Raw genomic sequence first — 26,710 nt, 5'->3', positions numbered from 1 at the left:
GGAAGAGCAGAGGCAACAATCGCAAATATTAATAGATGTAGCGACGTCCATTGTCACATAATTGCATCATGATGCCTTTGTCTGAGTTTTTCTGTGTTATTAATTACAGCCTTCAGAACGGTAAAAAAGTCAAACAACACATTTTATTCACCATAAACTCTGCAGAATGCCATACATCAAGCTTCTTTGTTCAAAATAACTCAATAACCTTAATGCCATCCTCCACAGCACAGCATGCATGAATGTTCACCCCTCTATTTATAAGTACTGAAGCCGATAGCTGACGGCTTTAACCCATATTTCACATCTAACACCTACTCTCGTCTAAGTCAACACAAGTGCGCTACTCTGAGGTAAAAAGCTTAAGACCGCACCACGTACGGCCCCATCATTATCTCACCCACATCAATAGTGTCCATTATATGCATGCAAAGGTCCAAAGGCTTAATGATCAAGTTGTCCTTCACCATGTGCTCATTAACCACTGTGACAAAGACTTGCGCAGGTAGATTTCCTCTGTAAATGCCAACTGGAAGGTCACGAGAACCAGCGAATTAGAGCACAAGCTGACAAAGTACCAAGGAAGAAGCAGTGGTTAAATGGAGGTATTGCCCTCACATAAGGAAGCGGTCGTGGAGATGCAGAAAACGGCCCACGCGTTAACCAAACGAAAGGTGAACTATGAACATCGGTGTCACATTGAAATTTCTCTTTGTGGCATTTACACATGAATCCATAATGTTCCCATTATATGACGCACTTTCACGGCAGCGTGGAGGCAGCGGGGTGTGTGCGTTTGAGAGGCTGCCACATCTTTGTAGACAAGGACAGGAGGGGAGACATCAAACATCTGAGGGAAATGTAAAACTGAGGCTCAAGCAGATTTTCTGCGGGTGTCATTATTGATGCTGATCCCCCCCCGCCCTCCCCCCGGCTCCCCCCGCGTGCGTCACGGTATACTCTTACTAATCAGGTCTCACTATAATGTTTCCACACTGTCTCTTCCTCTGATCAACGACACCCTGCCCTCTTCTAAAAGCATGAAGCTTCACACAGAAAGTGTGAACTGCACAGCTAATCCACTCCACCGGTGGACTGCTAAATCATCAGCATGCCACATTAGATGGACAAAGGGGAGCGAGAAGTGTAAAGTAGGCAAAGATAAGATCATAGGTGCGCAGGGCGAGAAGAGACGCACACACACACGGCTTTGAGAAACTGCCTTGTATAAGAATCAGGGTTCCTGACCACATGACAGATCCACATTAAGTACAGTCTACACATACAGCGCTGCTTCGCTCTGTTTATTTCCAGCAGTGAGCATTTTAAACATAATGAACTACTGTTGATACTAAATCATCACTTCCTGAATGTGCTTTACAATAAATGCATTTTAATGTGAGCATTGCTGCAGGCCTTTACTGTGAAACAATGTCATTTTCAGTTAGCTAATGTTTCCACATTTGACTCTATACACTACTAGTCCACCTCTGTATGTGCTGGTCCATGCTTTTGGCTGTACTTAGACATATTATTTTTTTTTACATCAGGTCATTTCTATTTTTACTCTCTTTGCCCATATTTCACCAACAGAGAACGGTGACACAACTTTTTATCAAATGATGTCACTTGATTTTGAGACATTATTGATTACTATAAATCCAATTATGCTGTCAACAAGAAGACAGTCAGCGACAACAACTCCCCAGACTTGACAAAGAAGGTCCCTCATGTTTTGTCACCTAAATTAGAAAAGATCGAACAGCACAATTTACTTTGACAGCAAATGTTTTATTGCCACTGTTATTTATCTCCATGATTCCCATGTGCAGGCGCTTACTTTTGCAGGATTCAAACCAGATGTCGTCATGTGAAGCCTACCTGTGGTGACTTTAATAAATCTAGAACAATAATTCACTGTATATCAAGGGCTTTTTTGCACAATAGCACAACAGCTTGCATATAAGCAGAAACACCCACACACACATGCAGCCATCAAAACAACCCTGCTCTTTTCAGCTCATGTCACAACTGCCTCATAGCGACAACGCAGCCTTTCAGGACTCCACACGACAAACATTTGTGAATATTTGAGGACGTCACAGTCAGACAACTAATTGCAAGTCTTTGGGTACGGTGCCACGATGCCCCCGAAACACTGACAACACCGAACAAGTTTCCTCTAATTGACCTAAATGAGCCATGTAACAAATAGAAATCACTTTGATAATGTGTCATCACTTCCCTCAGAAAAACTGAGAGAGCGACAGGGAGGAGAGGCTACAAAGAGTGAGAAAACACATCTCGTCTGTCTGTGAGGCCACAAAGAAGTGTGCGAGTGCACAAATGCTATCTGCTTGAGACAGATCGTATATTAAAAAAACATTTTTTTTTCCTGGTCTTGGTGAGATAGAATAATCACAAACTCACTGTGCATCTAGCTAGGAGGTGTGTGTGTGTGTGTGTGTGGAGGATATAATTGTTCTAAGACTGCATGTGTCAGCAGGTATGCAGTGGAAGAGCAGGTGTGCATGTGTGTGTGTGTAAACACACTGAGAGGCTTCGGGCTCCATGTTGGTGTTTAATGAGTTTTGTGGGGGAAACTCCAAGGTTTCCGGGATAAAAGTGAGACTCTGTAGTCTCTATTTGGGCCGGTATTAAGTCTCTGAACCCCTGTAGCTGCAGGCTCCTCTGCTAACTTGATTAGGCAGGAATGGGCCAAGTGCTTTGTGCCCTCTCTTCACTGAAATGAAGGCTCGCACAAGGACACATTATTACAAGAAGGGAAACCATACACCGGCAATCTTTGCCTTTCTTTCTTTTAATGCATACATGCTGCCACAACCCCTCCCAAAACACCAAAAACAATGGCATCTACTCAGCAGCAACAGCTCCATCAACAACCCCCCCCCCCAACAGATGAAGAGACACACGAGCCGGTATGGCATGTGTCTATAGCTGTGACAGGTCTAATTTAAGCTCCCGGCTAAATATACAGTACAGTGCAACGCTGCCCCTCTGAACCATGCAGTTTCATGACGCCTTTGATGGCTCCACATCAAAGCTGCATATCATTACTTTTAACTCCAATAAATTAATTCACTTTCTATGTTTAGGTCCTGCCTCATATTGCTGCGGCGATGAGGAAAAAAAAAAAAAGTTATCTTGCCCTCACGATGCATATTCATGCACACGTTACAACGCTGAAGAGTCTCAAGCCACACAACACTCGGAGCTCGTCGGATTTTGGTCGACTGACCTAAATTTCCCAGAAATTCTGGTGTGTATTAATTTGGAAATGCCTTCCTGTGTCATTATGATAACAACTACAGGTTGTGGTCCTGGTTAATACCACTTCACTGCTCTAAATCCCCAGGAGTCAGTAGCAAGAATACTGGGTGCATTTAATGTGTGGTCTCCACTGGTGTTGACACACCAGCCCTGGGGTCCATCTGGGCTTGATTGTAGGCCAAAAGCAGATGTTCCCGCCTGTGTACACGTGTGTGTTTATGTGTGTTTGCATGGTTTCTTCCCCACATTAGAGTATGTGTGTGTAGAATATGTGTGTGTGCACAGCTGTCTACCTGACCCAGTATCTATTACTGCTGAAACGCCTCTTTGTCGGTGTGAACGTATCTGACCCAGTTGTATCAGTTTATGTTTACTTGCACGTTCCTCTGCGAGTGTGACTTACTTTTGTGCTACATGTGAACGCTTTTAATGATGTTGTGATCCTGTTTATTCTTATCCACGTGTTTCTTCCTCTATGTGTGAACATAGTGTGTGTCACGGAACCTGGTATTTGTGTTTCTTTTAAGTCTACAAATTTTTCTCCGATCCCTGAAGACCGAGTGCGTGAGTGTTTTGCAGAGCTGAAACAGTAAGGAGATTAATCAGCTAGTCAATCCACAAAGAATTAATCTGCAAACATTCTCTGATTCAGCTTCTCAAGTGTGAGGATTTGCTGCGTTTGCTGTTTTATACCACAGTGAACTAAACATCTTTGGGCTTTGGTCAGATAAAATGAGGAATTTGAAGACACCAACTTGAGCTGCTGGAAATTACAATGAGCATATTTCACTATTTTCTCATATTTAATGGACAGAACAGCTTTATATATGTTGCGAAGAGTTCTGCCTCTCTGGGCTGCTCATGTACAAATGCACATGGCGCTCGTTCATGTGTGTGTTTCCTGCATACCTGCATAATTGGCAGTAGAGAAGAAATCAGACAAAAAAAATCAAACCACAACATTCATGAAGCAAACATGAAGGAATTTGGATTTAAAAGCGTCAATGGACAGAAAAATGACTGAATTCTGAAAGACAAGCTGGAACAACTAATCAGCTTGTTTGACATGCAGCTATTTGGATATGACGCCCTTACTGCGATTATTTTCATCTTAGGAAGAATTACAACACACAAAATGTATTTCAAGCTCACATATGGTGACGACTTCCCACCTAGAGACATTCCAATCATGTTTTTTTTGTATCTAATGAGCGTAATTGATAAATGCCTCTGAATATCTCTTACAATGTCAACATGAGTTGTAGATTAGCAACAATTTCTAAGCGTTCAACACAGATCTGCTTATTTCTGTGATTACCCTCCTGCATGGGTTTTGGAGCTCTCCTTATTTTCAGTCCTTTAGTGCTATAATAGTGCAAAAGTGTCAGAAATCCAAAAGTGCATTATCACTCAGTTGCTCTGATTTGTGTTGTTCAAACGCATGCAGTCGGTGGACAAAGTCAGAAGTAATTTAAGTGTGTATGTGCGTGACGGTGCCATATAACTGCGCTGCGATTTATGTTCCAGCTGAACACTCCAGCGACTTCGTCTGGATGCCTGCATATATTTTATTTGTCGCCTATACTATTTTCGTTCAAGTGAGCGTATGCGAGAAAGTGCCTCTATGCACACGCGTCACATGCATGTGAATGAATGTATTTCTGTGTCTGCCTGGGAATTCTTGGAGGCACCGGGCCTCTCGGCTGTCTGAGAACACTGAAACTTGATGAAGCTTTCAGGCTCGCGCAGACCCGCTCCTCAACACGAGAAGAGCAAAGGACTGGAGAGGGTGAAGAGGCGAGAAAGTCGTTTAGGGTCACTTGAGGTAGATTACGGGAGAGAGGCTGGTAATAATGAGAGGAATCGAGGAACAAAGGATGAAGGGGATGCAGGGGAGGATGAAGAGGAGAGGTCGGGTGAGTTGAAACGAAGGGACGGGCTTGGATGGAGGGAAGAGGAGAGAGGTGTTAAAGAGGTTAAGCAGGAACAAAAGGAGCGGTGAGTGAGCAGGAGAATGGAGAGGATTAATAGGAGATGGGTTTGAGATGGAAAGAAAGAAGGAGTTCAGAGGCACTTCACGGGAAGGAAGGGAGGGTTGGAAAAAGTGTGTCTTTGCTATGAAGAGAGCCTGGGATCTCCATGAATAACACACACCACATGCCATAAAACTGCAGTCCCTCACATCTCTCCGGCCCGGTGTGTGTATGTCATGTGTCAGGAGAGTGGTCCCGCAGAGGTAATTGAATCAGGACATGAAAACAACAGGGGAACAGACTCCGAGCGAGGTGGTCAGGCACAGCTGGAAAAGCATCAATTCCCCCACGTTTTAAAGTAAAGGGAGAGGAAACAGCGGTATTTGGAGTATCTGGGACTGCGGCGTCTGGAGAGCTGACTCCACATGGCCTTTCACAGGAGCCACAGCTCCAGGTGCAACACAGAGCAGCTCTGTCTGCCATCCAGTTCTAGTCCAACTGCCCATGTCGTCTGCTTCTTTCCCCACCTCTGCCTCACGTGTCTGTTTCCACCAACGCACCAGGCTTTTTTTTTTTTTTTGGTTTTGTTTTATGAAAACAGTAATCATATCATCCATCATGGTGTGAAATGATGACAAGACAGGCGAAAATTGATTCAAACACGCCCCCTGACGAGGAAAGGCACACCGAATTAAACCAGTTCACACACAAAACACCCGGCCCACTTTTACAGGCTCGAAAATGTTGTGGGGGAAGAGGCTAAAATTGGGTGAGAGGGAGCTGAAAGTGCTCTGTTTGCCATGCGTTTTTTCTTTCTTTTTTTTTTTTTTATCCTCATCAAGCAAACTGCAGCTATTGTAAAGGGGAAATTGCCTGTAAAAACTTCCCCTCTGCTACCTCATGCCTCAAAATCTGGAAGTGAAGGTTCATTGTGGCCGTGGCTTGTGAATAAACATAAACAACACAAGGTGTAAACGAGACTAACAGGAAAAAGAAGGTGGGTTAGTCGTCTCTACAGCTGGCCGAGACTGTTAATGTCTGCACTTTTTCTATTAGACGCTGGGACCCCCTGGCTGCCTCGTACAATTATGTTATTCTTCTGGGGCTGTGAGTGTGGGTGTCTGCGTTGTGAGACTGTGTCTGGAGGTGATAAAACAGCAGAAAGCACATAAATAATGACTTAATGATCCCCTCCACCCTTTGCTATAATGATGACGACGGAGTTTTCCAAGCCGGGACGCTGGCTGGGGGGCAGGCGGGGTGATCCACATGTGGCCTCCAGGTGTGCTCAACTCCATCTCAGTTACTTCTTAACCTTCCAACTTTCAAGGACCACTTTTACGTTTTCCGGCTTTTACTACCACCGCACGTCCACCCACGAATTCATGCTTTCCTGTGTGTGCATTCCTCTCCGCTGCACGTGCAAAAATATGTATCTAATACTTGTGAAAGCTGTCTGTTCTCAAGAGAATGCTGCAGCTTTAATCAAGCTGTCAAGTTGCATTCTTCTGTGCGCAGGGAGTGAATCACAGCGCTAAATGTGTGTGCGAATGTCGGAAAAGAAGGAGAGAAACCAGTAATTTTGACTGACAGCATGTGTGGGACCAGACGCAGAATCAGACATGCGGTTAAATTACAGTCCAGCCGCTGAGGCAGAAATAACAAAGTGATTTGCCTAATTGTTTGGGGGTACGTTCTGCTACCTGTGCTTTACAACAATAGCAGTAAACCACGTGACTGCACACTGCAATTAACATCCCTTACCTCCTTCACAGTAATCAGCCTCTGTGGCTAAATACAGGAGCAGATATTTCACGTTGGAAATGTTTTCGTCTTCTCTGCTAACGGTCTGTTTTATTCTTCTGCAAGCTTCAGAGCAGCGGCAGATTTGGCTCAAGAGTCTGAAGCCTGAATGTCATTGATTCACACTGTGAGGGAGGGGGAAGAACGATTAAGACAAAAGGGAGAGACTCAAAGATGAAATAAAGTGACTGTAACCTGCCAATTACTATAATTGCTTTAGCTCACAAAATGATGAACCCTGGATATGTGAGAGGATGAGAAATCACACATGGGTGCATGCAAGTGTGCTCATATGCAATTACTGGAAATCTTTTCAAGACCAGGCCAAGAAGAAACATATATTTGGAACGAGAAAGTGTTAATTATGATATATGAGGCCCTGAGGGGGGGAGGAGAGAGGGAGGCGGCGTGTGTGTGGAGCACTGCTGATGACAATGACAGGTTACAGTGGGTCTCCTTGTATGCAGAGAGACCTTCCACCGCCTGTGGCTGTTTGGCCTGAAACAGTTCCAGGAAGCAGAAACCGCTGTTGTGTTTCATGCCTATTAAGACACAACAGCGGCCATAAAACTGAACACAAGGGTTGTAAGTGTGCTTGAGTAAGTTACTGCATCCCTCCAAGATCCAGCTGACCCTGCGCTCTGACCTTCCTGTATCAGAGGAAGATGATTTCCCTCTGGGGATGAATAAAGTATTGTATTAATATTATGGTTTTCAGCGCAGAGTGAGGAGCTGGGTGGGAGCTGTAATGGGGTTGAGGGATAGGAGGAACAAAAACATCCCCTTTTTCTTTTTTTCCTTCACCATCCAGAGCGGTTTGTAGATCTCCGGCTGCAAATTTCCAGTTTTGTAACAGCAGCAGAGGCATTAAAAAGAAGGAAAAAACTGAACTATATTTACTCGCACAATTACCTCCTGAGCATCAGCAGCTTGATGGCAACAGTTTCCTCATCGCACTGTGCGATATAACTCCTTTTTTGTGTGCTTTTCGAAAGTCAATAAAAAGACGTCGACCCTGCAGGAGAGAATCCCCTTTTGCCCTTAACTGCTGCAGTGAAGGGAGTACTTTTCTACCCAGAAAGCCTTTGGGGAACAGCGTGGAGCACAAAATAGATCAGGATGCTACGGGGCCCTTGCTTCAGAAGGGCAGAGGTCTATTTTTAATGACAACAAGAGCACTGCAACAAAGTGTTGTGGTAGGGCAAGTCCAGAGGAAATTTATCCTCTGCGTAGGAGTTCCTCCCTCGCTGCGCCTGTCTTAAGAGTTCTGCAACAGCTTAAGTGAAAAACAACCGTGAAGGTTTCCTGCAACAAAATCCATTTTATCCTTCATTTATAATGATTTGACTCAGCTGATCTCGGCTTATCCTCATTAAGAAAATTGTCTTTCTTCTCTCGTCTCCTGCTGCGAAGCGGCGAGAGAGCGCCTGTTTTCATGTAACTGTGCATCTGTCTCGCACACCTACGGGTATGTGTCTTTCAAAGGGCAGCGGTGGATTCGGGGTCAGGGTTGGGGTCAGGTCTGGTCAAGCTGAGGTCAACTAATGGGGTCTGTGAGAAAGTGAAAGCAGAGCCTTTCCTTTCAGTAACCCTGCTGACCCTCCAGAGGCTGTGCACCTGAGAGCAGAGCTGCATATGGAACAAACAGCACAACTATTAATATTCTTCATATTTATACACAGGGATGTTTTTTTTGTTGTTGTTTTTGCTCTGGTTTGCTTATTCTTGTGCATTTATTTGCTGGTATCATCTTTCTGCCTGACCACCTCTTTCTCTGAGAATCTCGTTCTGAACCACAGACTGAGATCGGCCTTGCTTCCATGACGTCACCAAAAGGTTTGTGAAGCTAAAACTTTAAGCCTTAATATGATAAAATTTAGCTTTAGACACCAAAACTGTTTTTTGTACCAGACTGCAAACATTTCATTTCTGCTATCAAGTTGGACATTTTCATACAGTGATCTATGGGAATTTAACTCGACTTGGGCGCCAGCCTCAAGTGGCCATTCAACGAACAGCATCTCCACGATGGCTTCATTTTTCAGCCCGGGAGGTTCCTGCTTGGTCTACATTACATGATGCTGTTCCGGTGTGTGTTTTTAGGTGTTTGTTTGTACTTGAGTCTTCTCTCTTTTGTATGCCAGACAGAGGAGGGTACAAACGCATCTCATCTCTGAGAATCTTTAAACAATCCACTTCAGTCCCAGCAGGGCAGAAGAAGCTCAGGCAGAGAGTCAGCAACTCTTGAACGCAACTCACTTCCCGGGGGAATTCGGTAACACAATAGAGCCAGAGAAGGAGAAAAGAAACATTCTCTTGTTTCATGAAGAGCATAATCAGACCTCTGTATTAGCCAACCAACACTGTGTATGGAAAGAAGGACACTCCCGGCAATGCCTCTAGAATTACCCCACTGTCTTTTACAGCGACTGATATCCTTATCGCTGAAGCCCAGCACCTGGCTAGACTCTTAATAGACTTAATGTTCCATAGCAAAAATATCCCTTGAGACCAAACTCCCACTCCTCTACAATAGTATTCAACTCCAAATGACCACTTCCTTTTGTGCAAGGACCTTAAAAAAAAAAATCAAAGTCAAGTCAGCTTAGCGCGCTACAAGTGTGCGATCAACAAAATGAGGTGTTCACGGCGGGCAGACGGCCAGGCAGCCAGGTTTCTAACTGAGGGCTCATTCTTCCTGATGGTTTATTCAAGGAAGAATGAAATGTTATTCAGAAGGAATAATAAGTGGCTTGTTATTCACTGCTGGTGGTTTCGATCAGACCACACATCCTCCGTGCGGTTTCACCTTCAGAACTGAGGCAGCGTTGTGTCTACAGTGGGGTAGACTACACATTCACATTCATGCCCTGCGCAGACTAGTAAAGGACATGACTCATGAGAGACTTATGTCTGGAGTGTGTGTGTGTGTGGTGTTTGCGGGCAAGTTTTCGGAAAACAATACGGTAGGTGTGTGTGAAGGAGTACTCCACCACCAACACCACGCGACTGTGTTTTCTGACTCCCCTTTTTTACTTCGCCTTGATTTCAAGGCTTTGGTTTGGTTTCTCACACATAATGAAGTCAGAGGTCCTTCAATTAAATACTAAGTAAATTGCTGTATTATTAAGGTCTTAACCCCGCTTAAAATCACATTTAGTCTGCTTGATAAAGACAGATTCATACTGTCTGAAGAATAATGTATTTCCACCTTCGCTCGTTCTCATTGACGTTCAGTCTGCCTGCAGTCTTCCTCTCAACAGCCTCCTGCAGTAAAGGTGGTCAAAGCAGTGGTGGAAGAAGCTCTCAGATCCTTTATGAAAAGTACCAATACACCAATATGAAAATACTCCATCACAAGTAAAGGTCCTGCATTGAAAATCCTGCTTAAGTAAAAGCACAGGCGTTTCATCAGCAACATACACTGTAAGTAAAAGTAGTTGGCTCATTATTACATTACTGATGCAGTGATGCACTAGTAGCATTTTACTTCTGTAGCTGGTCAAGAGGCAGTTACTTTTACTACCTTATAACAGTTAGGTATGTTAGTCATTTTCTGAGTTGATAAATAGCAAATTTGGTGATACAATTGTCTTTTAATTCTTTGGACTGTTCTCTAATCTTTGCTTTTTTTGTGGAATATTGGACGATTCCACCTCTTTGTGCCTACACCAATTATTTAAGTGAAACCATCTGAGACGTTTGGACGGAAAATATCTGTCTGGTGGTAGGAGCCTGAACTAGCTTCTCTCGTCAGGGGAAATTAGGAACTACTTGTTTGAGCTTTAATATTACACCATATTCCAACATCTCGTCATGTAAAAATCTTTTTAATGTAAAAAGTTGTATTAATAGCTATCTGTGAAATGAATGTAGTCAAGTAAATGGTATTTAAATGATATAATGCCTGTTTCAAATTTTAAATGTGCTTAGTTGCGTTCCAGCCCTGCATGCAGCCTGAGAGGCGAAGCTCAGGGCAAAAGAATGCAACATGAAGTGAGAGCGACTCAGGCGAGCATGCCAACAGTTTTGGACTGTAACGTGCTGACAAAGAAGAGTGTTCGGGGAGAGATTTTAATGAGTGAAGATTTTGAGAAGAAATTCTGGGACCTGTCCTCTTCATCCCCACGTGGAAAGTGCGTCTTTGCTTTATTGCCTCTGTCTTCATCTTGTTTCTCTCTTTTCTGTCAGTGCACCTCCCGTGTCTCTCCCTTCTCTTGCTGCCTACTTCTCTCTTTCTGGTCTTGTCCCGCCCTGCCTGTCTCTCTCTGTCTGTCCCTCTCTGTGGACCTCGAGCACTGACAGATGAATCCAGCAGACAGATGCATCCGGGGACCGACTAGACTGCCTCCTCTGGAGAGAAACTCCCCCTTGTATATTTAACAGTTTCCCTCCAACCTGCTCGGCCTGCCTGTCTGTTCGTCAGTCCTTCCATCACCTCCTCTATCCCCACATAATTCCTCTTCCCTTTCCTTTTGCCCTTTTCATGCACTCAAAAAGCAAACGCCTCCCCTCATTGTCTGGGAAACTGAAGTTCTTATCTTTTCACCTCCATCTGCGCCATCCAATCTCCCTTTTCTCTCTTTATATCTCTCCTCTAATCTCTCTCTGTATCTCTCTTCCGTTCCCATTTTTCCTGCGTGGCCAAACTACAAGTAGCTCCACTCCTTATCTTTCAGATGCTATCGCAAACTTTCATATAAGGTCGGATGAAAAGAATATAGCACGCCCTGTAATTCCTCATTCATCTGCAGAGGGAGGCATCCTCTCTGAAACTTGAATATTTTTCTTTCTTCGAGGATACTGCTCTGATTAGCCCTTCGTAATGATTTCAAAGTAGAGATAAATGTTTTCATTTGCTGAAGATTAAAGGATTTTCTGTATTTATATCCTCTCACTGATCAAATTAGAGCCTCTCTGGCTGTTTGCAGCAGTGCGATAGATGGAAGCTCAGATAGCTCTAAACACATCACATCAAAACAGCTTCTTATCGTATAATGATATGCTCTATAAAGATAAGAAGCGGATGTCCCATGAGGAGCGAAAAACTCAAACCCATGAAAGGCTTTAGCTACATCACCTCCTGCTGAGGTGAAAAACATATGGCAAACACAACATGACATGACGCACAAACAAGTACACAAAGCGCGTACCCACGCACCTGCTTCAGTAATAAGTGCAGGCTGCTAATTTAGCTGTGACTATACTTAGCGACGAGTGTCAAAGTCTCACAGGAGGCAGTCCAGTTTTTGCTCTCACCTCGAGCTGCAGCCCAAAAGAAGAAGAAGCTCCAATAAAGGAGAAATATACGAGCCGAGGGCCGCTATCAAATGATCCCCTCATTCATGCTTCAAAGTCATTCATCTTCCAGAGAAATACAGCTGGGTGACGGCCCAGAGAGGGAAAAAAGAGTGTTTCTCTGTGTGTGTTTGGTGACAACTCATGACTCATTTCACCCTTCAAATGGCCCCGTGGCGCTCAATCAGTCAATAAACAAAGACCAGCAAAGCCTCTTCGCTCTTTTCTTTCCTCGATCTCTCATTTTCTCTTCGCCCTCTTCTCCCCCTGACTCATTACACCTCGTCACGCGCTCTCCGCCGTCTTCGGCTGCCTCCTCTCTGGCGCCCGACACAAGCGCGTGAGCAAAGTACAACAAACTCCAAACTTAAATGAGTTTACAATAATCGCTTCTCCTGTTGTCACAGAAGTTTGGATCCATCTCTGTTTAACCTTTCAAACAGCCTCTTGGCTTGATCCCCAGTGAAAAAGAGGCTTTGGGGATTATTTAATCGTGACCTAAATAGAGTCTCCCTCTTCTTCCTGCACCGGCATCGTGGTTAAAAGACACATTCCTCTGCTATTTGAGTGGGGTTTGAGGTTGTAGTGGAGAGAGGGACAGAGATAATGTGGTGTAACAGTGCTGGCGAGTGAAGGCTGCTTCAGCGGTGCTAATTCCCTTTGACGTGTGGACATGAAACTGGATGTTTTACTCAAACCACAGACATTCACTCTTGGATCCAAGCAGCAGCAGCAATAATAGCGTACCCAGGATCACACATCGCTTGCCTGTGCTTCCCTGTGAACTCAAATTATCTCCTACACCTGCCCCTGCGCTGTTTCTCCTGTTTAGCATGCAGTGTGAATTTACCGCCGCTGTCTGTTTAACAAAGATCTGTCCCATCAGAGAACTGGTGCTTGTTTGTGTTTCAGCGCGAGCCCACATCCACTTTTTATCACTTCCAGGTCTTTGCACAAATCTCCATTCTGCATGTCTGCTCTCACCCCAGCTGCTGTCGCGTTATAGTACAATATTTCCTGCCAGCGTTGTGAAATGATGGCAGCTTTTTACACAACAAAACTCACAGAGCTGACCTTGACTGTAAAGAGATGTAATTCCTCTCTATCCGTACGGCAGTGAAGTAGCCATCATGCAGACTTTTGTGAGGATAAACAACAGATGCTATGGGGTTGTTGTGACTCTTTGGTCTTTAAAGACCAGAAGTGGCGTGGATGATAAGCTTTCATTTTGCCAGTGATTTCATCGCCTTTCTGACGGATGTGGCACACAAACCCCCCCGCAGGAAACCTTGGGAGTAGCCATAGCAACATCTCACTTCATAAGTGAGGATGGTTGAAAAGAAGTGTTTGCTTTGCGCCGAGGCAACTTTCTTTGTTATGCACAGGCAGGTCAGAAATGTATCCAAGTGTTCTGCTGCCGGCACGCTAAAATGAGCATAAATATTTTGAATCAGCATCTTCTTACATGTGGGATGAGTCTACGGTCTTGAAATTAGAAGCGGCAGGAAGGACAAGGGAGGGATGAGATAATGGCAAAGTGGTTGTGATGTATAAATAGTCTGTGGTAGTGAAAGGACAAAGCACAGCGGGGAAGAACAGCACACCACTCCAACTGTTGTTTGAGTCTCCAAGTTTGCTTGCACAAGAGCAATAAATCATCCGCTGATGAGAGTTTGTAAAATCAGGGGCTTCCATGCAACTCACAGCCAATAAAGCCAGATCCTTTGTGAGGCTGTGTGTGCAGGGACAAACTATCTCAAAGCACCATCTTGCTGTTGTCGGATGAATAAGTAACCGAAGGGCCTTAAAGAGCACCCAGGGGCCAGAGGGTAAGAGAGTTTACACGTGCATGATAATGCCTTTCACTTTCGCTCCCAACAGGGCTCGACCCCCGAAGGGATGCCGAATCACAAAGGTCGACGACAATGGGCTTGTCATTCAATAGGTTTCCGTGGCGACCACACAGCCCGCTGAGGCCACCGGGGTCATTTTCATCGTGGAATTCTCCTGGCTGGGACTAATTGCTGTGTTTGTGCTGGTGCTCTGTGTCAGTGCGCGGGCAATCTCCCAACACAGCGTAAATATCAATCATGCTAATCATATGCTGCTCTTCACTGTGTGGCTGGTTTTAATGGCATGTGTATGTGCTGCTCATCTCATCTGTTAAGCCTCTACTCAGCAGGAGTCCAAGTGTTAATGTCACCTAGGGCTGCAACTGCTAATTATTTCCTTTATCGATTGATCTGCTCATGATTTTCCCAATTAACCAGTTTTTGGTCTGTAATGTGTCAGAAAATGCACATCACACTGATATATTCATCCAAAACCCAAATATGTTAAATTTACTAGTATGAACAACCAAGAAAATCAGCAAGCTTTCACATCTGATAAACTGCAACCAGAAAATTCTTGATGTTCTAGCTCAAAAATGACTTTATCATTGTGAAAATAGTTAGCATATAGCTATTTTCTCAATCGACTCATAGTTTAGTCTGTAAAATGTCAGAAAATAGTGACTAATGTCCATCCCTGTTTCTAAGTGCCCAAGGTGACGTCTTGAAATGTCTTGTTTTGTCTGTCGAACAGAGTGCAAAATAAAGACATTCAGCTTACAGTGATTTAAAACACCGCTCACACTGGAGAAGCTGCAACCCCACAACGTTTGGAGCTCTTAGATTAAAAAAACTTTGATTATCAAAATAGATGCAGTCTAATTTCCCGTCGAAGTCAATTCATCAACTAACAGGCAACTCTAATGTTATTTTTTCCTCCATGCACCGTTTCTCTTGCATGTCAGCTGCGAAATAAACTGCCAACTTTCGCCAGAAGGCATCGTGTCACATGATTTCTTGATTCAGCACTTTCACATCATCCCTCTCTCTCTCTTTCTCTCGTTTTGTATTTCCTTTTCATCTCGTTTTTCCTCTCTTGTCCTGGGGGGACTTTAGCATCCGACGTCTAATAAAGGCCTGGACGCTGTGAGTCCAAAGTAATTCAACCATCTGGATGAGGGTCCTTTTTCTCTATTGGTAAGCACAGTGTGACAGGAAGGATGAGCCACAGCATCCTCATGGGTCTGAGGCCATAAGATCAGAAGAGGCTGACTGTCTTTATCAGAAGTGCAGCTTTCAAGTTCCCAAAGCTAGCAGGACCAAAACAACCACAGAGCTGCTTGAATACCAATGGAATGGAAAAGAGTGTCCGCTCGGTGCTTTACACTCTGCACACAACACCTGAGGAAAAATTTGCATGTTGTCTGAAAAGGTGCTGGCCTCCGGATTGAAAAAGCACTGCGAGTAAGTGACTTAGTTAACAATTATGTCCAGTTAATCGTACGCTAATCAGCACAGTCAGGTTTGGAGATTAGTATTTATCTACAGCTGCTGCAGGGCCAGTTAATAGCCAAGGCCAGAGCTGTGGGCTAACTGAGGAGCTGTGAATTCATTTAGCACCTGAATCACATACATTACCAAACAGAGCTTTTACCATTGAACATTTAACTCGACAAATCTTCTTGAACACGCTCACTGACTGGGATCTTGTGCCTGGATGGCCTTTGTCTGATTTGGTTTAATTTGAAATTTAAGTAAAGGAAAAGTTCAAATGAAGCTCTTATTCTACTGGTACAATGACTTTCTGAAAGTTGTGAGAAAACCTCAAGGACTCAAGGCTCTGTCATTGTGTGGCAAGCCGGAAGTTTGAGGTGTGCAGGTAGAAGGTCTGCAAACCTCAACAAAGGGAAGTGCAGAATAAAAGAAACCTGAAACATAGTCGCTTTCATTTAATGCAAAATCTATGCGTTATACTGTGCACAGTGTCTTTGAAAGGTCACACATTCTGCTCACCTCCTCTGTGCATTAAAAACAGTTACATCATTTCAGCTAAAGCAAATTTATCAGACTGAACTAAGCAGACCAGGCAATACACTTAAAAAGTTACAGAAGGATCCAGCCACTAGTAACACACTGTTGTTACTAAACTCATAACGATTACCACAAATAACCAGGAAATGTGAGAATTTGCGTTTTCAGAGCACCGACATTTTCAGGACTGATGCTTCTTTTCTGTTGTTAAAATCATGAGCTGTCATATTTTTTCATGCTTCTCCCAAAATGCACTTGCTGCAGTGAATGCAGAAGACGTGTAGTGCAGAAACTACTGGCCAGACCCAAATCAATTGTCATAAGATATTGAAAGTGGAAGGGAATTTGCAGAATCTAAGAAAATCTAAAGATTTGCTGAGAGCTCTTGGGGATGCGGTGATGGCTGCACTCTGCCAGCACCACCAAGTGGTCGGACACCGCAAAGCAAAATGCAAAACTTCTAAAACTGACTATTTACGTTACGGGGTTTTAGATTTATGCATTAATGTGAGGATCCTGGAGGATGCTGGCACATCCACTCCCTGCAACATATTTCAACCTATTTCAACTTGACTGCAAAATAAGCTAAATGACGGGGGGTTAAAGTCAAGGATTTATATTCAGGAGAAAACAAAAAGATCGGGTTTAAAAGCTGCTGAAGCCTGAGACAAATCTCAACACTAAAATCCGCTGCACAATGCGCAATAGAATATGTTTCGGCTTACCAAGTGAGGTGCCCAACTCCCGTTCATCTAGTAGGGTGCGAAGCTGCGTGTCTTGTCCCGGTGAGAAGAGTGGCGCGGAGAAACAAAGAAAATAAAAGATGAGCTGAAGATGATATATCCTCAGTTCTGCTGTGTCACTTGTCAGCAAATCGAGCTCGATAAACTCCTTCTCTCTCTGCAGAGATTCCTCTGTGCTCTCTCTCGTCCCTCCGGAGCCCCGTGTGCTATTTCTGCCCCACAGAGGAGCGCTCTGCGCCGGTGGCTCCTCGGCGCACGGTTTGTAATCGGACACCTCACTGTCGCGCTGCGCCACAGACAATGTGCCTCCGCTCCTCTTGGGAAGGGGGGGTGCCAAAAAGCGACGGCGCCGAAAAAAAATTAAAAAAAAGAAAGAAAACAAAACTGCCCCTCAACTGAAACAGCCAGAGCCTGCGCACAAAACGCGGAGTGGAGGTGGGCGATGTGTCCACTGCTGCTCTCAGCCACAGCTGCGCATCTCACGAGCGGAGATTTTGATGGCTGAGGAGTGCGCCCCCACTTTGCGCGTCAGCTCCAGCAGCGGGTAGAGACGTGGCACCGGCGCACAGCTGTCCTGCAGGTGGAGGAGAGGAATAACCGCCGGAGCCACAAGTGGGATGCGTGAGATTTGTTCACTTTGAGCTGTTTTGACTATCTTTACCTCCACGCAGGATGGTGCTCCAGCACTTTAATCCTCATGCGTACTGTCTCTGCCAGGGAGGTCAGAGGTCACTGTCACTCTCACAAAAGCACTCACACTTTGAGAGCTTGCTTATTGCAAAATAATCTGGCAGTCTTCAGCTACATTTGGACATATAACCGTTGGTGGACACATTCAAAAACTTTAATTGCAGAGTCTTTTCACCTGCAAAATCCTCAAATCTGAGGAGGATGCTTCCCGTAAGCTCTGGGATCCAGCTGTCAAAGAGTTTTTAAGGGAGAAAATGAGCAGCGAGGAAAGGTTCATCCCTCCACTCAGATTCGAACAACGGAGAAACTGGTGCTTTGAATACGTCTCATGTCTCATATGAGTGTTTCTGTGTGTGTGGGAGAGAGAAGACAGAGCGGCAGCGCAGTGTCTGTGTGCCTTTGTGTGTTTTAATAGTGACATCCCCAGTTCAATTACCTATTTATCCCGCGGTGAATGAACGCAGCCTCTATCAAGCTCCAACAGCCCAAAGAATGTCGTACACAGCTTTAGGGCTGCAACAGCGAGTGTGTGTCTGTCTTTTTGACAGACACGCAGCGGAGTCAACAACAGCCTGTTAATACGCCTCTGCGTGCAACAGGAACGTGGCTCTGTGAATGCCTCGGCTCCCGTATACCCACATCTAAATTCAAATCAGGTAATTTTAATAAAAATGTAGCTACCCACGATGGGAGGGGGAGTAAAGCTGAGATTTACATTGCGAGTGGCCTCTGTGCAACTCCGGGAAATGCGTGGGTAACCTTTTCCTTTCTCATGCTGCACAGGGAGACACAGAGGGAGCAGATCCGCTTTCTTAAAACACCAGAACAGATTGGATGAAGCTGTGGCACGCCAAAGGCGGCCACAAATTTAATGAAGCAACTAAAATAAACAATAAACTAAGTCAGATGCAGCACGCTGTCTTTGCACTCAAGTCAGATGTTAGCTGGAAAACCAGCCGTCAAATATAGTTTAATCCGCTGAAAGTGCTGTGACCTCCACAACTTTCTCTCAGCGCTTCAGGAATTTCAGACTCTCTTTTTACTCCGCATGGTTTGCTCTCTTGTACAAAAGATGTTTTACTTGCTCACAGCCAAGAGCGCAACCCACAGAGCTCCAACTAAACTTCAGAGCGAGCCGTCAGCTGTCTAAGCGGCACAGGGCAAGTTTCATCAGTCAAAAACAATGCGGTATCTTTGAATGAGCCATCAGGCTCAGTGATGGATGACTCTGAGTACATTAGTTCATGATGGGAGGCCTGAGACGGAATGAATCAAAACCACACTGGCATTCAAGTCTCCCCTGTGTGTTTGTGGATGTGTATTACTCATATTGTGCCTTATGGGAACTTGTCTGCCTTTTGGGGACAAAAAGCATGTCCCCGTAACGTGGGCGTAAATCATTAAACTTCAGGGCGAACACTTGGCTTAAGGTTAAGGTTAGTGTAGGGCAATTAATGGTTTGGAAACACCACTGTTTGTGTGTGTGTGTAAGTGTGTGTGGTCACCTTTGTTGCTCAGCATTCCTGCTATGATGTCAGGAAGATGGACTCAAGTTGCCAGGCAACCGCAAAAAATCAGTTTCAAAAGAAGCCTCCTATACTTCACCTGGTCGTAAAAGATCTCAGTGGATGTAGTTTTGTGTGCATGCATGCAGATCTGTTCCATCTCTCTGCTTTTTGAACAAATGGGGCACTGGCATTTCTATTCTTTGTGGTGTTTCCTTCCTGTGAATGGATGCATCTGCAATGCTCATGTGTGTCTGTATATAGTGATGGAAGGGGTGGAGATACAAACAGCAGGCCAACCTCTTGCTTTGGTGCCAAACCTCAGTTGACCGGAGCGGAGCCCCCAAATCCCTCTCTCAAGCAGGCCATCTGTCATGCAGCCTCTCTGCCGTTTCAAGCCCCAGGTCAGCCCGCACCTTGCAAACACAGCCAGCCAAACAGCCATCCACTGGGATATGCAAAACGCACTGACTCACTGAGACATAAATGCAACATTTTTCACACGGGGAGGTCAAGATATACGTGCGCACTCCGATGAACGCACCCATGTAGGATCGTGCAAGAACGACTGTACATGTGACTGGCTCAGCGAGGTGAGAGCACAGGTGAGTGAGAGAGGGAAAGGGTCATTTCCCAGGAGAGAAGGAGCTGTGGGATAAAAGAAGGAGGACAGACGGGGGCAGAGGGAGGAAGAGTATGAAAAGACAGCAAGGGTGACACAGAGAGAGAAGCTGGCCAGCTGTGAAAGACTGCAGTCATTCCTCACTCTGAGCTCCATACCTGCAGACTCAATGAGCCATCCCACGCTGCAGCAGGGCCAAAGCCATGCGATTTCTCAGGCTTACTCAGCCTTACTGCGCCCCTACAGCAGCAGCATCCAGGGCCTTGTAGTGCCAGAACTCCACAAAGTCTACTTTCACTGCCACGCTCCACGGGAGGAAGGATTGGACAATGATGCCGTTAACTGTCACAGTGTCAGAGGAAGTATGTCTGCGACATCAGGGACAGCAGTTCTGGAGGTGACAGACTCAGCAAAAGAGGATGATGTTTCTGTAGTTGCTAATCTATCATCTAAAGATCCTAGATAATATGTGACCCTTTACATCTTTGTTCTCTCACTAGAGGCATGGCAATGTCAGTCTGACGCTCGGCCCAGGTCTAAAATATCTCAACACGCATTAATTGGATTTCCATGACATTTGGTGGAGGTATTCACGGTGCCCAGGGGGTGAATCCTAATGACTTTTCCTCTAACAGCAACGCCAGCAGGTGAGCATTTCTGATTTTAGTATCTGATGTATTGCAATCAAACTGGGTGCAGACATTCATGTTTCCCTCAGGATGAATTCTAACGCCTTTGATGATCAGTTCACCTTTCATCCTTTCATTTGTCTAATACTTTATGACCAAATAGAGTGCCGCATGGATGATGATTGGTCAGCAAGATGATCTTGACAAATGAATTCCACTTTTATGATTTTTGAAGCCAAAATATATTCACTAGAAGGAAAAACTAACACCAGACATGCACCAATGCTAACTCATTTCCAGATTTCACGACTCACGCCCAGTGAAGTTGATGAACATGGTACACATCATACCTGCTGCACATCTTAGCATCTCATGTTAGCACTGTCATTGCAAGCATGCTGCTCCTCCACCGACTGAAGTTTGTAGCCCCTGTTCTAACTTGTAACATCATTATGGGAGTTTACTCCATTTTCATCTTGTTCCTGTGGGACTGCCCAGTCCACCTCAGCCCGCTACAATGCATAGTAGAGGAATGATAGAGTGTTTTTGGGGCCCAGTACGTCCAAAGATAGTGAATGAATGGACTGCAATAGGTAATGAAATGCAGCTCCAGAGTCCAGGGGGGTCATCTTTCTCGCTTTCTGCCCAGATTCTGGCTGGCTGTATTTGTCTTTGTCCTCCCCTCTATGGCTCATGATGGATAGTAAAAAGAATATGGCTGATGGTGAGAGTTTTTTCTACTCTTCTTCTTTTTTACTATCTTCTTTTTTTTTCGATCACCATTAGTGAAGTGGCAAAGTTAAGGGCTGGAGAGATGAACTCTGTGAAATTCAATCATGGGAATTGAAGGTTCGGAGGCGTGAGGTCCCGGCCCCATGGGCAGTTTGGAGATTGCTTCAGATTAATTAATGTCAAAATGGAGAGGGCGAGGCTGTAGAGGACAATTATGTATGTGACTGCTGGCCACGGTGTTTGCCATTCATAGTAAAGAGAGCAGTCTGCTGATTTTCCTCTGTGTTAAGAAGATATTTTATTCCCAGTCAGTAATTTTGAGAAACCTAAAGCAATTTAAGTAAAGATAAAGTAGGCAAAAGCTACCCATGGCTAAATGGATAGAAAAATAAAGCCACTTATGTAAGTCCTCAAGGCGCATAAAATCCAGAGAAGCCACAGTGGGGAAATCTACCAGCACCTCCTGTGCATTGTAATCTGCTGAAGGCAGACCTGGAGTTGGGAGGGGAATACCACTTAATTAAAGAATTCATATTTCATTTAGAAAACGTGAAATGTCCAGTCAAAATATGTGAACCAGTGTATAACATCTACAGTGCACTGTGTGTATTTGAGTTTAGAAAATGTTTTTTTTTTTAAAGAGGATCTTGTGTAACTATGGCAATGCTATCAGATAGAAGTATAACTTTATCTGCAGAAAATCATCCTGCTGTCACAGCCACTTTCCCATTCCCACTTCATATGCGGTGGAGGTTTACATCCCAGATTAAGCTGACAAATAGACTGTATGCTGTTCCTTGTGGCCACAGGGGCCTGAGGTGAGGTGAGGTGAAATGTAGTCCATTCAGAGCAATGAAATGAGTCAAAATCCTCATATGTGAACACAGTTCTACAGTTCTGACAGTCTCAAGAAACAAGAGTAAATCCTCCCATTTCTAACTCAGCAAAAGCAATTTGTTTCTTTCGACACCATCTTGTGTTTCGGGGTGACTTCACTGGCCTGTCGCTGTATGGTGCTGTCTGTTCTCTCAATGCACAGTGTCCTCTCGAACGAGGCCACAGACGCCACACACTCCAGTATTACCAGCACAAACACTAGATTAATGGATATTCAGGTGCACAGCCATGCACACATTTTCACGTGTGCATGATATGCTTTGTGCCTTTGTCTCTGACTTTCTAGCTCTCACGTACGAACACAAAACGGAGCAACATCCGCAAACCAGCCGACACTGAGGGAGTTCGTATTTACGTGAACTGTGGTGCACTCCAAGCAGGTGTGCGCAGGAAATCAAGATTGGTCTTCTCGCTACGCTGCACTTCTATCTCCAGAGTTTTGGAAACCTTGATTTATGTGTGCTTCTCGGGTCTGCAGAGGAAACAAAAAATGTCAAAAGTCTGAGGGGCTTTCACAGTTTGCTAGTCAAACGGATTTACACAGGACTGAAGAAACTGAACAGCTTTGGAAGAAATGTTTAACTTACATTAAAATATGTATGCCCTTGGTAAGTGCAGCACATCGCTGTCTTTGATGATTTTTGTATCCTTTAGATAACATTGACTTCCATAAACCGCCCCACTAAAGGAAGGAAAATAACCAGCAACCAAAACTTGCATTAACTGATAATAATCATACACATTATCATGTGTTATCATTCTCAGGAATGCAGATCCTGTTTGTAATGAGCCTGCAATATGGCACAGGAACTCATTAGGAAGAAGGAACCATTGCAAATACAGACATTCATCATCTCTGCACGTCTCCTGTAGAGGCCGACTGCAAAGAACTGCAACACGCTATCCATTCTTTTCATGAGAAACGAGCTTTGTTGACAAGCAAGGTGCTGCTTGGGTAATTGTTTTTGCCTCACTTTAGACAAGTTAATTAATTTCAATTGCTGGCAGCTCTCCAGTTATGGGTTAGAAGTCAATGCTGGACCAGGCTGTGTGGAGGAGGTAGCGTCTGATATTTATTTTTCCACTCATCAAAGCAGACGTAACTGTACATTGAGGTGGTGATTTACTTGAGAATATATTTAGACAGGCTTCCCTCTGAAGTTGTCTTAAGAGCTGCTCTGCCTACTGATTGAGAGAGAGCTCAGGAGAGTCTAGCTGTCTTCACACAGTACAACGGGAACCGTCAAAATAGCTTTATAAGATGGGAGCACCTGCTTGTTTTCAGGAAATTTAGGCCACTCTGCAAAAAAGAAACTCTTTTGCTTCGGCTTTGAACATGCCTTTTTTTCCCTGCACCTCCCGGAGTCACTTTCACCTTTTCCCATCTTTGAGGCATGCCTTTGGACAAGATGAAAGCAAATGTCTGAACACCTCAGTCAGGGTACCCCAGACAAACTATATGGAGACAGCTCATGTGAAGTAAAGTGCCTCTAAAAGCACGAATTCAAAGGAGAACAAGAGACTGCCGACAGTTTATAATGGTTTAATGGTGCCGGCCAGACCGCATGCTTTTGCACTGAATTTAAAAAGCATCATGACATGGTGGAAGAAGATTTTTAAAAGAAACATACTCTGGGGAGCAGAGAAGTGTGACCGTGTTAAGCGGCAACATGGACTACTTAAGAAACCAGCGGCACCACCTCAGAGTTTATTACCAATTACCAGACTGGATTAATTTGGTGACTTCATTATTAAAGAACTATGTGAGGTCTCACGTCTCTATAAAAAGGCTTTCTTTTTTTATTTTAAGAATTTGATTGAACGCCTTGCTCAAAAACTAACAAAGCCCTTTTTATTGTGAAGCCATTTCTCTGCTCTTGAAAGCTGCTCTATAAATAAACTTACTGCTGTTGTTATTTTAAGCTAAATGCTAATATCAGCTAATTGCTAATTAGAATTAAACACAAAGTCGTTCGTGATACCCAAAATCCCATAGTATTGAGCGAATTTGAACCTGATGATGCACCAAATTTCAAAACCACAAATGTCAACCTCGTGGTGGCGCTAGAGGAAAAATCAGGCGATCATCAAAGTCACCATATGGGAACCTTGAAAACGTGCCAATTCATCCCACAGATATTTAGATATAAGTGAAAACTCTCTAACAGCTGTTGAAATGTTTCAGTCTGGATCAAAGTAGTGTAGCAACTGACTGCCAATTCAGACTGTAAGTGAAATGTAAGCAAGTAACTATATCTAGTCTAATTATGAAATATGGTTAACCAGAAAAAAGACATTTCAGTCCAGTGAATGGATGAGTTTAAACCCTCCAGCGAGTTAAGTACGTCTGACAGTAACGGCGTCTATTATGCGAGATGATCTTTGCAGCTTGCAGTGAACAGATCTGCTTTTATGTTGCAATATTCAATATTAGATCTTTTTTTTTCAGATATAGCAGCTTCTACAGCAATTAGTCATACATCAGCTTCCTCAGGACTCAGCAGTGTTCAGCACCTAATGGAGACTGCTCCATATGGGAGACAGTTTGTTAACTGATGCCAGGAGAATAAATGCCGTTCTCATCCTCATGAGCGCGAGAGGCGTACAGCTTCTGGGCTTTTTAAAGGTATTATATGGCTGTGTGAATCATGCTGGATATAGATCAGAGAAGATTACAAGCTGTTTGCAACAGATTTAATGAATTAAATATTTATTTCCTTTCAGTCCATTATTAATTTAGATGTTCATCAGATGTCTCGGAGAGTCAACATCAGTAATAGAGGGCTTCTGGAGATTTTCATCCTCAAGCTGATCATGTTCAGAAATTTTCATTGGCTTTCATAAGATCAGAATGTGCTCTATTGCCCTCTATGGGGAACTTTGCAGAAGCTATCTCTGCAACTCTACATTTTAAGCAGCAAAATGGCAATTATTCCTTAATTGTATGTTTGAAAGCTTTCCCTCAGAAATGGCACTGATTTCCCAAGTGTGACCTCTTGGTTGGAATAGGCAAAATAACGAATAAACAGCCTGACTTTGGTGCTTTGTCGAGCCAAACGCACACTTCTCAATTCAGCAACACATGTATTACTATAACAGCTACATGGGGCCCAATCAGCCCCTTGATTGATTGGTTAATTGCCCAGAATCCCTCAGCTGTACCCCAATGACCACCTAGTGTCGCCTTTGGGATTGCGGGACTTGTGTCAACATTTCCCCATGCCATCTCATTCATTCGCCTCTTTCTGCTACTCCTCTACAGAGCGTGAAGCATGAGATTGGATTTACAGTGTAATGGAATAAAGCACATTGTTTCTCATCTGTGAGCGAGGAGGATAGAGCCGATAAAACCCCCCGACTCGTCCCGCTGGAAAGTTGATCAAACGCTGCGCATACAGCAAGGAAGAATTGTGTTTTTCTTGCCCTCTTGCTCAGTTGACTCCCCCCCCCCGAAAAAGTGTACATCTTTTGGTTTCTAGGTGCTGCTGCTATCGATTTGCTCCGCTGTCTTGTGCTGAGTTTTGGAAGAAGAGCAGAGTGAGGAAAAGAGGTCATCATCAAGAGATCAAAGCGTCCGATGTGACAGGTATAGTGTTTTCTTCAAGAAGCTTGTTGTGCAATTTGTATAGAAACAGACGTGATGAAATTCACACTCCTTGGTTTCGCTCATTGTTGTGGCAGCTGCAGTGAAGATTACTCAGCACTCTTGGCTTTCATGCCATCCCAATGTTAAACGTAATCGGGCATAAAATTATCTGCTTTTCTCTTCGATCTAGAGAATGTCCATTTTTCTCTTCGACTCCTACCCTTTATGTCCATTCACTGACTTTCATCTGTTTGAATAGAGCGCCATTATCAGTTAATTAACTCTTATCTGCTTTACTGTTACAATAACACTTTCCTGTGTCCCACCGAAGCGTAATCTGCGCAAGTTATAATGTCGCTGCTACCACAACTTCGCTTTCATTTCCATGCGCACGAGGTAAAAGCAGAGAGAGGAACATCTATTTGTTCTGGTTGAAGCAATGAGAGTGGAAGGTCAGACCAGATATAATTAGTCAGAATCTTAATGACTTCTTTCGGAAACTGGAGCCGACAGTCTGTCGCTCAATTTATGCTCTTGACTTCTCGGTTGCTCTTTATCAGTGTGATACTGCAGAAGTTAATCACTATCTCGTTACTATGTGCAGCACTTGGATGGAGGCTGCAGGTGCCACAGTGTGGAAATAATGTAATAATAACAATGGAAATTAGCATTTTAATGCATTTTAATTGCATTGTAATGGGTTGGGCTTTGGTCCACACCGGTGTAAATGATACATAGAGTGAGGCTGGTACCTGCTTCTTTGTGCAACAACAACACAGAATATTGAATTCGCACTGGTGCTCGTCTAATGAGAAAACAGGAAGCTGGAGTTTTCAAAAGACGACTCTGGCTTGGTTCAGTCTTACGAGAGAGAGTAAACAAAGGTTTCAGCAGCTTTATTAAAACTAGATAATAGCTTCAGTAGCTTCAGCTGGTCAATGAACTGATAAGTTGATCTACAGAAAATTAATTGGCAAAAATTTGGATAGAGTGAATCATTTTTAAAGTGGCGTGGCTTCATGGATGTAAGCCTGTTGGCTTGTTGGAGAGGAGGTGCCCAGAAGATGAACCGTGATGA

The 26,710-nt window shown here is 44.1% G+C and overlaps 1 protein-coding gene across 3 annotated transcripts in view; it reads right to left on the bottom strand.

The window, feature by feature from the left end:
• sema5a (sema domain, seven thrombospondin repeats (type 1 and type 1-like), transmembrane domain (TM) and short cytoplasmic domain, (semaphorin) 5A) overlaps positions 1-17,474 on the bottom strand; it is a 117,990-nt gene extending 100,516 nt beyond the window's left edge. For all 3 annotated transcript variants that reach the window (XR_013079377.1, XR_013079378.1, XM_076761222.1), the window contains exon 1: positions 16,954-17,474. The gene's annotated coding sequence lies outside the window, so the exon portion shown is untranslated. The remainder of the gene's footprint in view (positions 1-16,953) is intronic.
• Positions 17,475-26,710: the final 9,236 nt, after the last annotated feature.

The sequence above is a fragment of the Chaetodon auriga genome, chromosome 21 (genome assembly GCF_051107435.1).
Source record: "Chaetodon auriga isolate fChaAug3 chromosome 21, fChaAug3.hap1, whole genome shotgun sequence".
NCBI lineage: Eukaryota > Metazoa > Chordata > Actinopteri > Chaetodontiformes > Chaetodontidae > Chaetodon > Chaetodon auriga.
The sequence above is the reverse complement of the archived record's forward strand: the minus strand, read 5'-3'. Positions and strand labels throughout refer to the sequence as shown.